Here is an 11,629-nt window from a genome sequence, read left to right as displayed (position 1 = left end):
CCTTTTAAGATTATTTTGTATCTATTTTGTATGCATTTTGTATATGCCTGCATTGAAAGTTAATGCTAATTTAGTAACCCATTGTTCCCAAATGTGCTTGTCAGTATTGGGGAAGGTGTCACCCAGTCTACAGCTTTGCATTACCTGCTGTTTATCACATAACCAGTCATAACTTTGTACCCGAAAAACATCACTTATAGGCAATTGGGGAGGGACTGAGATGCAGTGGCCCATCCCCCTTTACTGATGTGGACCCATCCAAATTGTCTTTATCTCATTACAAAAATTATACATCTTGAATCCCTTGATGATCTCCAATGATCAGCCCTTCAACTATCGCTGCCTTGACATACTTTTAATATATTCCTTTTAATTCTCTTTGTCCTGAGTTTTCTTTCCTTAATCAGGGTGAAAGCCCCAACAAAGAATTTTCTTTTTAACACCTGTGCCAAAATATGTTATCTTCTACAAGAAAATGTAGTCACTTTTTATCAGTATCAAGTATGCTCAGCGTACTGTTCAGTACATTTTGTTGCTGTTCAGTCATATTTGACTCTTTGTGACCCCATTTTAGATTTTCTTGAAAAATATATTGAAATAGCTTGACATTTCTTTCTTCAGGTCATTTTACACATGAGGAAATTGAGGCAAATTAGGTTAAGTGACTTGACCAGGTCACATAATAAGTATCTGAGGCCACATTTAAAATCAGGCCTTTCCTGATTTTAGGCCTGATAGTCTATCCACTGCGCTACAGAGATGTCCCATGTTCATCATATGGTCACTAAAGTTTGTCTATTAAGGGTGGTGGATCTTTGACAACCACTTCCACTCAGCCTAAAAAGCCTAGAATGTAATGACGAGATGTTAATGAGGTAGGAAACTAACTATAAAGATAGATATACAGCCTGATCACTTTTGGATGTATGAATACCTTTCTTTTATGGAATTAAAGGAAGAGCAGTGTTTTAAATATTAAGTCCTAAGGAAAATCATTCAGTGTCAATGGAGTTAAGACATTTCTTAGAGCGCCTCATAAAAAGGAACCGTTTCAGGAGGGATCTGCAGAAGAGGGCAGATTTCTCTCTCCTTTCCTCTCCTCACCACAGTGGCCATGGTGGCTTGCAGTGATTTGTCCAAAGAGATAGTTGATCAGTTTAACAGTTTGAAGCAAGCAGAGGCACACTCTAGAGTCTAGAGAAACCTGGAAACAAAGAAACAGCCATCAAAAGAGGGAGGAATTTCAAGGAACAGAATCGCTTGAAGTAAAGAAGAGAACCAATTATATTAGAGGGGCATACCACCAGATCTCAGTGAGGCAGTCTTCCAGGAAGGACATTGAATATAAAAGGATCTGTATGTCAATTTGATAAAGAGAGAAAGACTTTCAGGTCCTGAAGTACCAGGAGTTCTGAAATTCAGAGTTGCTTTTTCCAAATGAATAACTTATACCTGTGCTTCACCATCATTTCATTCATATTTTGAGCCCACTCCTCCCACAGACAATGTATTTATTTGTGGGAGTGTGTACCTCTGCTTTTATGGCGTGGGGCTATTTCCTAGCTAATGTTTTTCTTTTGCTAAGAAAAAAACTATGTCTGCTGGATGTGTGTTAATAGAAATCAGACTTATGGGTTCTCATGAGTTATAGTTTTTCAAGGCAGTCACAAAGACAAATCCTGGACCATCTGAAAAGGATTCTGTACACTCATTGAACAAATGGATACAGGGCTGAGTATTCACAAATTTATTAAGCAGTCTCACATGTGGGCAACATGTCACTCGAGGTGGTCCAAACCAGAGATCTCCAGAGGCAGTCCTTATTGTTGGAATTATCTTTCACTGATTCATTTGCATGCATTTGTATATTTCTATAATTTGGGAATAATTCTTGGGATAGCAATATGATTATTAAAATCTCCTAGGCACAGGATTTTTAGGCAAAAAAAAAAAATAAAGCCAAAAGATTTTCCAAGTGATTTTAGAATCTGGTGAAAATACATAGATCATATTGGATTTACCTAGACTTTTTACCCTAATTTTGTTACAGCCTTGAATGGAAAAAATGAGTTTTATCAATAAAAATTATTTTTCTCAACCTCCAGTACTATATTCTTTATATTGTCTTGTCCATTAAAACATTTTTTTCCTTTGTAATAATGGTTAGCTCCTGTTGTTGAAACTAATCTTCTAGGGGCAGCTAGTGGTGCAGTGGATAGAGTACCTGCCCTGAAGTCAGGAGAACCTGAGTTCAAATCCAGCTTCAGACCAAACACTTGACACTTACTAGCTGTGGGACCCTGGGCAAGTCACTTAACCCCAATTGCATAAAATATCTATCTATCTATCTATCTATCTATCTATCTATCTATCTATCTATCTATCTATATATCTTGTACCTGTTTTTTTTTTTTTTTCCCCAGGACATGAAACGTATGCTGCTCTGCAGAGGAATTAACAACCCCTAGAATAATCAGGTACATCTAAAGGTCTCTGCTTACTTTCTTGGAACTAATTAGACTGTTTTGCAGCACATATTATTTTTTTTTTCATTCTCAAACACTTTCTTTTCTACTTTAAGGAAACTGATCTTATTCTATTGTAATTTGGACTTTGTTTCTACTCTTGACTTCCCCAAACCAACAGCTGCTGTAATATCTCTAACAGTGTGATAACTAACTTTGATAGACTTAGCCCTTCTCAGCAATTCAAGGATCTAAGACATCTCCAAAAGTCTCATGATGGAAAATGCCATTGACATCCAGAGATATGAATTATGTACATTTTCTTGGAAAACATCAGAATCCAAAACAAAATAAAATGGAGTAATGCAACATATATGTTATGAAATCCTGTATTTAAATTATAGAAAACTAGTTGAAAGAAGTCAGCTCAAGTCCAAATTGTATAACCAGTAACAAGTCACTTCTACTATGTACAAGTCATTTTGGAAGATATAAATGAAGAATAAGATGCAAATTCAGACCTCAGCAAACCTTCAGACAAATATATAAATACAATATATAGCTGATATTGTATCTTATCCAAGAAGAACAAAGTAAAAAGTGGGAAGAATTCAATTCTTTTTTTACCTATAGCAGACTAAATGCTGAAGGGAAGGGGAGGGGGAAAGAGAGAGACAGAGACAGAGAGAAACAGGGACAGAGAGAGACAGAGAGAGAGCCAAGGACAAAGACACAGGACCCATTTTGCCATTTGGAAGAGAAAAAAAGAAATCACATTTTTCATCCCCTATGGAACACTGTGATTTCTTTGTCACCTATTCGGTGTCTAAATGTTCTCACTTTTCTAGTGGTCCGTTTATATTCTTTCTCTTGATAATTCTCCACTTCGTGTGGTTTTTGCATGACCTTTCATTTAACAAGAGTATGCTCTTGAGTAATTTTAAGGATACTAGTATCACTGGATGTATGAAAAACTTTCCTTGTAATGTACTGCTTATGTGACTTTGGGTAAATTGCTTGTTAAAAGAGACAGAGAATATTATGAAATGCAAAATGGATAATTTTGATTACATTAAGTTTAAGAGTTTTTGCACAAACAAAGCCAGTACAACCAAGATTACGAGGGAAGCAGAAAACTTGGAAAGAATTTTTACAACCAGTGTCTCTCATAATGGCCTCATTTCTAAAATATACAGAGAACTAAGTCAAATTTATAGGAATACAAATCATTCCCCAATGGATAAATGATCAAAGGATATGAACAGACAGTTCTCAGAGGAAGAAATTAAAGCCATCTATAGTCATATGAAAAAATGCTCCAAATCACTATTGATTAGAGAAATGCAAATCAAAACAACTCTTAGGTACCACATCACACCTGTAAGTCTGGCCAACATGACAAAACAGGAAAATGATAATTGTTGGAAAAGATGTGGGAAAATTGGAACGCTAATGCATTGTTGGAGTTGTAAAATGATTCAGCCATTTTGGAGAGCAACTATGCCCAAAGGCATATATAAATATGCATACCCTTTGACCGGTCAATAACACTTCTAGGGCTGTATTCCAAATAGATCATAAAAATGGGAAAAGGACTGACATATACAAAAAATATTTATAGCAGCTCTTTCTGTGGTGTCAAAGAATTCTGTTTCTCTCTGTCTCTGTCTCTGTCTCTCTCTTTCCCCCTCCCCTCCACTTCAGTTGAGGGGATGCCCATCAATTGGGGAATGGCCAAACAAGTTGTGGTATATGAATGTAATGGAATACTATTGTGCTATAAGAACTGATGAGCACGCTGACTTCAGAAAAACCTAGAAAGACCTGTATGGACTGATGCTTAATTAAGTGAGCAGAACCAGGAGAATATTTTACACAGTAACAACCACTTTGTGCGATGACTAACTTTGATAGACTTAGCCCTTCTCAGTAATACAAGGATCTAATACATTTCCAAAAGTCTCATGACAGAAAATGCTATTCACATCCAGAGAAAGAACCATGGAGTTTGAATGCAGATCAAAGCATACTATTTGCTCTTCTTTTTCTTCTATTTTGTTTTGTTTCCTCTTTCTTGTGACTCCTCCTATTGGTTCTAATTCTTCCTTACAATATGACTAATGTGAAAATGTGTTTAATGGGAATGTATATGCTGAGCCTATAAAACTGCTTTTTAAAATAAAAATCCCTTATTAACTGATGCAATGGAAGAAATTCCAGGTCCAAAAAGGAGACCTGTAAGGAGCCAGAGTTCTTTCAGAATTTACAAAGATAAAGAGAGACTTTATTGTCTGAGAAGCTTGCAAGCAGGAGCACAGGACAAGTTGTCAACTGTGCAAAGGGGAGTAGTGGTCATCAGTGGTCATCTTTGGAGACCAGTCTTTTTGATGTCATAATGTTTGTAGTTGAAAATGTCATCTTGGAGGCTGCTGTCAAGGTGAAGAAGAGCTTTCAGACTTTTCTCTGCTATGGCCCATGAACTCCAGGCCTTCTATAGAAATCTCCTTCTTGATTGCTTTCTGCACACACTGCTGGTAGTGATTGAAGATGTCATTGCAGGGGTCCCTGAAGCTGTTGTCCTTGAAGAACTTCTCTGCAAACCAGTGGCTGAGGCATTGGTCATGTCAATGCAGGACTCTCCCATGCTGGTCATGGAGACCAGCCCCACAATCCATTAGTTGTTTTCAAGAAACTTTGTATACTTTAGCATTTATCAAATACTGTGCTAAGCTTTTAGCAAAATACCTTATTCTGCATACATAGTATATGTCATACTTTGCACTATAAACAAATACATAAAAAGTACTAATTACATGTATTTATATAGCAATTGAAGGTTTACAATTCTCTTTCCCCAAAACAATGTTGTGAAGTAATAGTACAATTGTTATTAACTCCATTTTATAGATGAGCAAACTAGACCTCATAAGAGTGATTTAATCAAGTACACATATGTCAAATAGGATCTGATCCCATGCCTCATGACTCCAAGTACAATATTTTTCTATTACACGATGCTAATAATACAGCTTTCATAGTAAAGAAATAAAAATACTTGTACCTACCTCATAGAATTTTTCTGAGGGTCAAATAAGATAATACATACAAAGTACTTAATAAACTTTAAGGCGATACCTACCTAGTTAGTTAAGTTACAGACACAGATATAAATATATAGCAGTAGAGATAAATTGCCCTCCACTTTCACTCTCCTAAGTCATACTATTGCACTTCCAGAGGGATTGTTGTTTAGGGTAGTTAGGTAGATATCCACTCAATGTATAGAGTGCCATACCTGGAGTCAGGAAGACTCTTCTTCCTGAATTTGAATCTGGCCTCAGACACATGCTTACTAGCTGTGTGACTCTGGGCAAGTCACTTAAATGACAAACCACTCTGGTATCTTTGCCTGGAAAATCCTAAAAGAGATCATGAAGAGTCAGACAGAACTGAAAAACAGCTAAACAACAATAAAGTCAGGGGAATTGGGGGTGACTGGGATAATGAGTACAAGCTTAAAATACAATAGGGAACACATGTAAGTGGTCTACAAGACCAAGACAATTTATGGTTCTTTCTAAAGGATCTTCATTAAGTTCACTACAAATCACTCCACTATTGAGCTGTAATTCTTCATGGCAGAGATGGATACTTTCAGGGCACATGGCTCTTTAGGACTGGTGTCTCAACTGGGCTTTCTCCTCCTAGGATTCATGGTCTCACCTGAACAGGCTCTCTTAAGGCCATTTCTCTTTCAGCTAGGATAAAGACCCTAAACTTTTCTATATTTTTTTTCTCCCCAAAATGCATTCCTTTCATATACAATTCCATGTAGTTTTAGGGTGATTAATCAATTTCTCACCCCTCAAGCTCTTTTAGGAAACTTAGGTAGCTGAGTGGCTAGAGACAAAGGTGTGAAAGCAGTCTGTGCCTTGTAGATAAATTCATTATCTTCTTGACTTCTTCATATACAATGAATATATTCACACTTCTCACCCTGCCTCTGAGAGGAATGTTTATTTTCCACCTATAGACTTTTCCCATTACCTTTCAAAGTCTCTGTTTTTTAGTCTCTATTTACCTTAGTTTTTGATGAACTATCACTAAGGCCCTCCCCTAATATAAATATTAATGATTGTTGTTGTGGTCCAGAGTACCTTTTTTCCAGGAGCTTTAGAATCTACTTGTAAAAATTAGTGGAAAGGTTAAAAATCAGTAGATAGACTAAAATTTCTAATTGTAGTATTTTAAATTATAAAATATTATATTTATTCAGTACTTCTGTTCCCTTAAACTATGTAACTAAGTAGTATTTCATAATCTTAGTTTCTACATATAGTTATAATTGCATTTTATCTTTTTTTGTCTGTGAAATGTTGACTTTTCACTAATTCAGAATGATCTTTACATTAATTAGCACAACTGAATGAGATTACATAAGATGTCAGCACCAATTCGCTTCCCACTTCTTTACTGAAGAATGGATGGAGACAGTGGTGGAGACAGAGGCAAGGGGAAAGGTAGAATTCTAGTATTTATTATTATTATTTTGATCTTAAGAATCTAGTCTAAAAAATTTAAAAAATAAAAAAAAAGTATCTAGTCTAATTCAAGGTAGGTTTCCTCTGTTATTCCAGACAACTGTGAATATTTTCAGAGTATTTCTAATCGTGTAATTTTCCCCTTGTTGTATGCTTATATATCTTTTTTTAACCTTGTCTCACCAAAATATGACAGGATTTACATAATTAACTTCATATCATTTTCCTATTAAACTAATTATAAGTGCATCTCTAAAAAAATCAAGTAAAGTTTGAACAAAGATATAAGGGAATACAATATTTATGATAGTTGATCATTAAAACAGAACATAGATTTAGACGAAGTAATGTTTTTTATGTATATTATTATCATATTATAATATAATTCCTATTTAAATTCTTAACTTTTCATCCTCATGCTGGTAAGTAATTATATGAATTGTCTTAAAATTATGTTGTAGCTCCAATTTTTTCTAATGTCTGACCAGTAATGATACATAAAGAGTAATCTTCTCTTAGAAATGACAGGTCAAATTATTCCACTACTCAATATGCATTAGCTTGGGTAGGAAAAAAAGTTTAAGCTACCCTTTTAAGATATTTGTTTTCAAATAGAGTCATTCATAAAACTCATCTCAGATTAATTGGAATGACCAATCTATATTGGTCTTAAAGAACAAATGATGGAACTTTCCTCTTAGTAGAGGAGAGAGAGTATGGGTACAAAATTTAGCATTAACTATCAGAAGTAGATGTGATAGGAAATTTTACTCAACTAGTGTCTTTATTAAAAGGAAGTATTTAATGATGGTGGAGTACCCTGAAATGATTAATGTATCTGGAAAAAGAAAGATATTAATGAATGTAAAATAATATATACGTAAAATAATGACAGGTTTTACAAAGTTTTCATTTATGAAGGTGGTTAGGAGTTTTAACAAAACACTCTTACATATATAACAGTGATTTTCTCAACCCCGTTTTCTAAATACAGGATACATTTTATTTTAATCTTCTCCCAGGGTTTTCTGCTACCATAAGGTTATTCAGGGTCTCTGCTCTTTGCTATTGATTGGTCCAAGATTGCACCAATTGTTTTCTCCAATACAAATATTTCCCTCAACATCTGGGAACTGTGGAGTGCCATTATATTCCAAATCTAAAGCAAAACTTTATCTGGATTTAGCACCCCAACTTTTTAGAACTTTCCTGCTAGATTGGTTGCAAAATCAAGCCACTTATCGTGGGCTTTGAGGGTCACTTAGGATTGAGCTCCTAGTTCTAGGAGTATGCCTCTAAACCTGTAAATGGCAAATGAAACAAGACAAAAACCCCAATCTTGTTTTTTAAGAAAAATATCAAATAAATGGCAAAAACCCATTTCTTAGCAAATAAATGATCAAAGAATATGAATAAATGCATCAAAAGAATAGAAATTATTAGCAATTGTACAAAATTGGATGTGTTTGATCTAAATCATTAATATGTATTAGAAATGTACATCAAAGCATTTTAGAAGTTCTCACATCAAAAAAATTAGCATAGATGAAAAAGATGATAATAGGTTAGAAATGACTTGAAAATGCAGGGACACAAATACATTGGTGACAGAACTGCAAATTGATCAAAACATTTTGGAAAGCAATTTGAAATTTTGCTGAGCATGGCTAAAATATTTATAATCTTTTACCAAGAGATAGCAGTGCAAGACATATAGCACAAGTAGGTCAAAGATAGGAGAAAAAAAGTTAACAAAGTAACATATATCAAAATATAATATCTAACAGTGTTTTTTTTCATACCAGCAAAAAAACTAGAAATAAAAGATTCTCATCAATTGCAGAATAACTAAAAACAAAAAACCTGTAAATGTGTTGTTATTGTTGTTTGTCCTTCGTTTTTGAAGAGAACCAATGACATTGGTGGCGATGTCATGATTTGTAAGCAAACTGGTTTTAAATGAGGCAGAGTTGCACAAAGTCCTTAGTCTCTCTCTTCCAGAGTAATCAAAATCCAGTGGTAGGACAAAAGTTAAGATGAGCAGCAATGGCCAGGGATGCGGACCTTGGTGTCTTCAATATCTGAGCAAGCCCTAAGCATTCCCCAGCACCTGCATCAGTTACTTTCTTGGCCATTGGAACAAACTCTCTTCCACCCATTCCACTGAGGGGGAGTCTTCACATATTTGGTGTAGTCTTCCCCCTAGAACTCACTTGGGGCATATGAAATGTTCAGGGAGTTCTCATACCTCTTGTGTGAGGGCTTTCTGAGCCCTTTTGGTATCCATTTTCACCCAGCTCTCACTTGTGGCTCCAAAAAGCTGCAGTATGAGCAGTGGCCACAACCCAGTAAAATTTTCATGGCACACAAGCTAAACCAGGTTGAGGGTAACTGACAGGAAAATATTATGATATTATAGTACAGTGTTGTAATAAATTCTGACTATGAAGAATACAGAGAAATATATGAAGAATATAAAATGATAAAAATGAAATAAATAGAAGCAGGAGATAGTCATGGTAGCAGCAATGTAAATAGGAAGAACAACATTAACCTCAAAAAATTACTTTTTATTAATAATGAATAAGGTTGGCTCTAAATGAGACACGAAAAATGGTTAGCTCTAGCTCTTCATTTTATAGATTGGCAACAATGGTTCGGGGACATTATTTGATATGTTGCTTAGTTTTGCTGAACCCTCCCATTCTGGCCTCTTTGTTTTAGTTCTGTCAATCAACCAACAAGCATTTATTAAGCATCCATTATGCTTTGATGGTAAGTGCGTTAGGAATTAAAGGGAAGGGGGAAAAGTGGGAAATATATTTTAAATGTATATGCTACAGAAATAAAAGGCATCATTTTAAGAACATGCATGAGAATAAATAGCAAGTGTTAAGGAAAACACAAAATGTGAGAAGCTAATGAAGAAAAGTGTCAATATAAAGAAAAATTAAAACATAACAAAACAAAACTGCAGAATGGCTCTTTGGAAAAAAGAATGTTTACCATATTCACCATGTTAACCAGCTAGAAATAGCGATCCAAAATATCACTCAGGTGTCTAAGCTATTATGCAACTTATAATTCTGTATTCCAGACTTGAAGAGTACATGATGATATAATAGCCTCAAGACTGCTACCTTTCCAAAGAGCAAAGGAAACAAGAACATTTTATAAAAGGTGTTAATATAATTGATAGACTATAAAATTAGAAATCCAAAATATATTGCAGAAAAGAACACAAGCTTTACCATGCCTAGACACATAATAGTTAAACTTCAAATCTACTAAGATAAAAGAAAAAATGTACAAAGTTATCAGAAGTGAAATAAAAAACACTGGCCAAGAAAATATAATTTGGCTTGCAGTACATTTTCACAAAGGAAAAGAGAGGTCTCAATCAATCAGCAAACATTTTTTGGGGGTGAGGCAATCAGAGTTAAGTGACTTTCCCTGGGTCATAGAGCTAGTAAGTATCATGCATCTAAAGCCACATTTGAACTCAGGCCCTCCTCACTTCAGGGTTAGTGCTCTATCCATTGCACCACCTAGCTGCCCCACAAGCATTTAACAAACGACTACATGTGAGGATCTATGAATGCCATTGTAAATAATGAACAATTTTTTCTCACAAATAACTTAAATCCTACATAGCATTTTTCAAAATTAACTTATTTGAACAACAGACACAAAATTATATACCAAATAAAAGGCAATGTGTTACAAAAGTAAATATATATAATATGTAATATATATATATATATATATAATTACTATTTGGTTATTATAATTATTAGTCAAAAGGAAAGAAACTTTGAAAAGCTTAGAGAGACATATCTATTTCCTAGATCAAAGGAAAAACAAACAAAAAAAATTTTCTCAGCCTGAAAGATAAGAATTTAAACTTCAAGATAAAATAACAGTAAGAACTCTCAGAGCATTTTATTTCCTAAATTTCTAGAGCTTTCTAATGAGTAATACAAAGAAATAGAGGTAGTGAAGATGGGCATAGAGGAAATAGGAAGGACAAGAGCAATCTAAAAAGAAGCTGATTAGGAAAAAAAAAATTGTTGTATTGATGGTCCCGGTGATTAATTACCAGATATCTGGATTCTTTACTTAGACTAGACCACAAAAGAATTTTTGATTAAAATATTTATGCCTTTCAGGTAAAATAATTCAGAATTTCTGTGAAATTTATCAAACAATAAGGCAGAGTTTTGTTTGCAGTTTGCAATGAGATGAAAATGACATGCTCCACTTGGCAGTTTACGCAACCATAAATGACAGGGTCTAATAACTCAAGTCTAACTGAATGAAAAATCTCAAAACACTAATTACCCTTTTCTGGACAGAGTCTGACTCAGATCAGTCCTCTTGTAGTAATAATAACAATAATTATAAGCATAATTTGATTTGTTAATGTAATTATCAATATAATAATATAATAAAATTAGGATCAATCAATCAATCAATCAATCAACAAATATTTATTAGCAACCAACTATGTGCCAGTAGCTATTCATACCAATGCAAATAATGAATAGTCTGTATTCACAAGGAATTTATATTTTGTACAGCATCTGGTCTACTTTCTGTTTCAACTGAAGAGTGTAATAAAAA

At 34.4% G+C, this 11,629-nt stretch overlaps 1 pseudogene; it reads right to left on the bottom strand.

Annotated features, from left to right (window-relative positions):
• Nucleotides 1-4,897: 4,897 nt before the first annotated feature.
• Nucleotides 4,898-5,118, bottom strand: LOC110221558 (TP53-regulated inhibitor of apoptosis 1 pseudogene; annotated as a pseudogene).
• Between the last annotated feature and the right edge of the window lie 6,511 nt (nt 5,119-11,629).

Source organism: Phascolarctos cinereus, unplaced genomic scaffold (genome assembly GCF_003287225.1).
Source record: "Phascolarctos cinereus isolate Bilbo 61053 unplaced genomic scaffold, phaCin_HiC Scaffold_726;HRSCAF=1367, whole genome shotgun sequence".
In the NCBI taxonomy this organism is placed as follows: domain Eukaryota; kingdom Metazoa; phylum Chordata; class Mammalia; order Diprotodontia; family Phascolarctidae; genus Phascolarctos; species Phascolarctos cinereus.
Note: the sequence above shows the minus strand (reverse complement) of the source record. Positions and strands in the feature narration are given on the sequence as shown.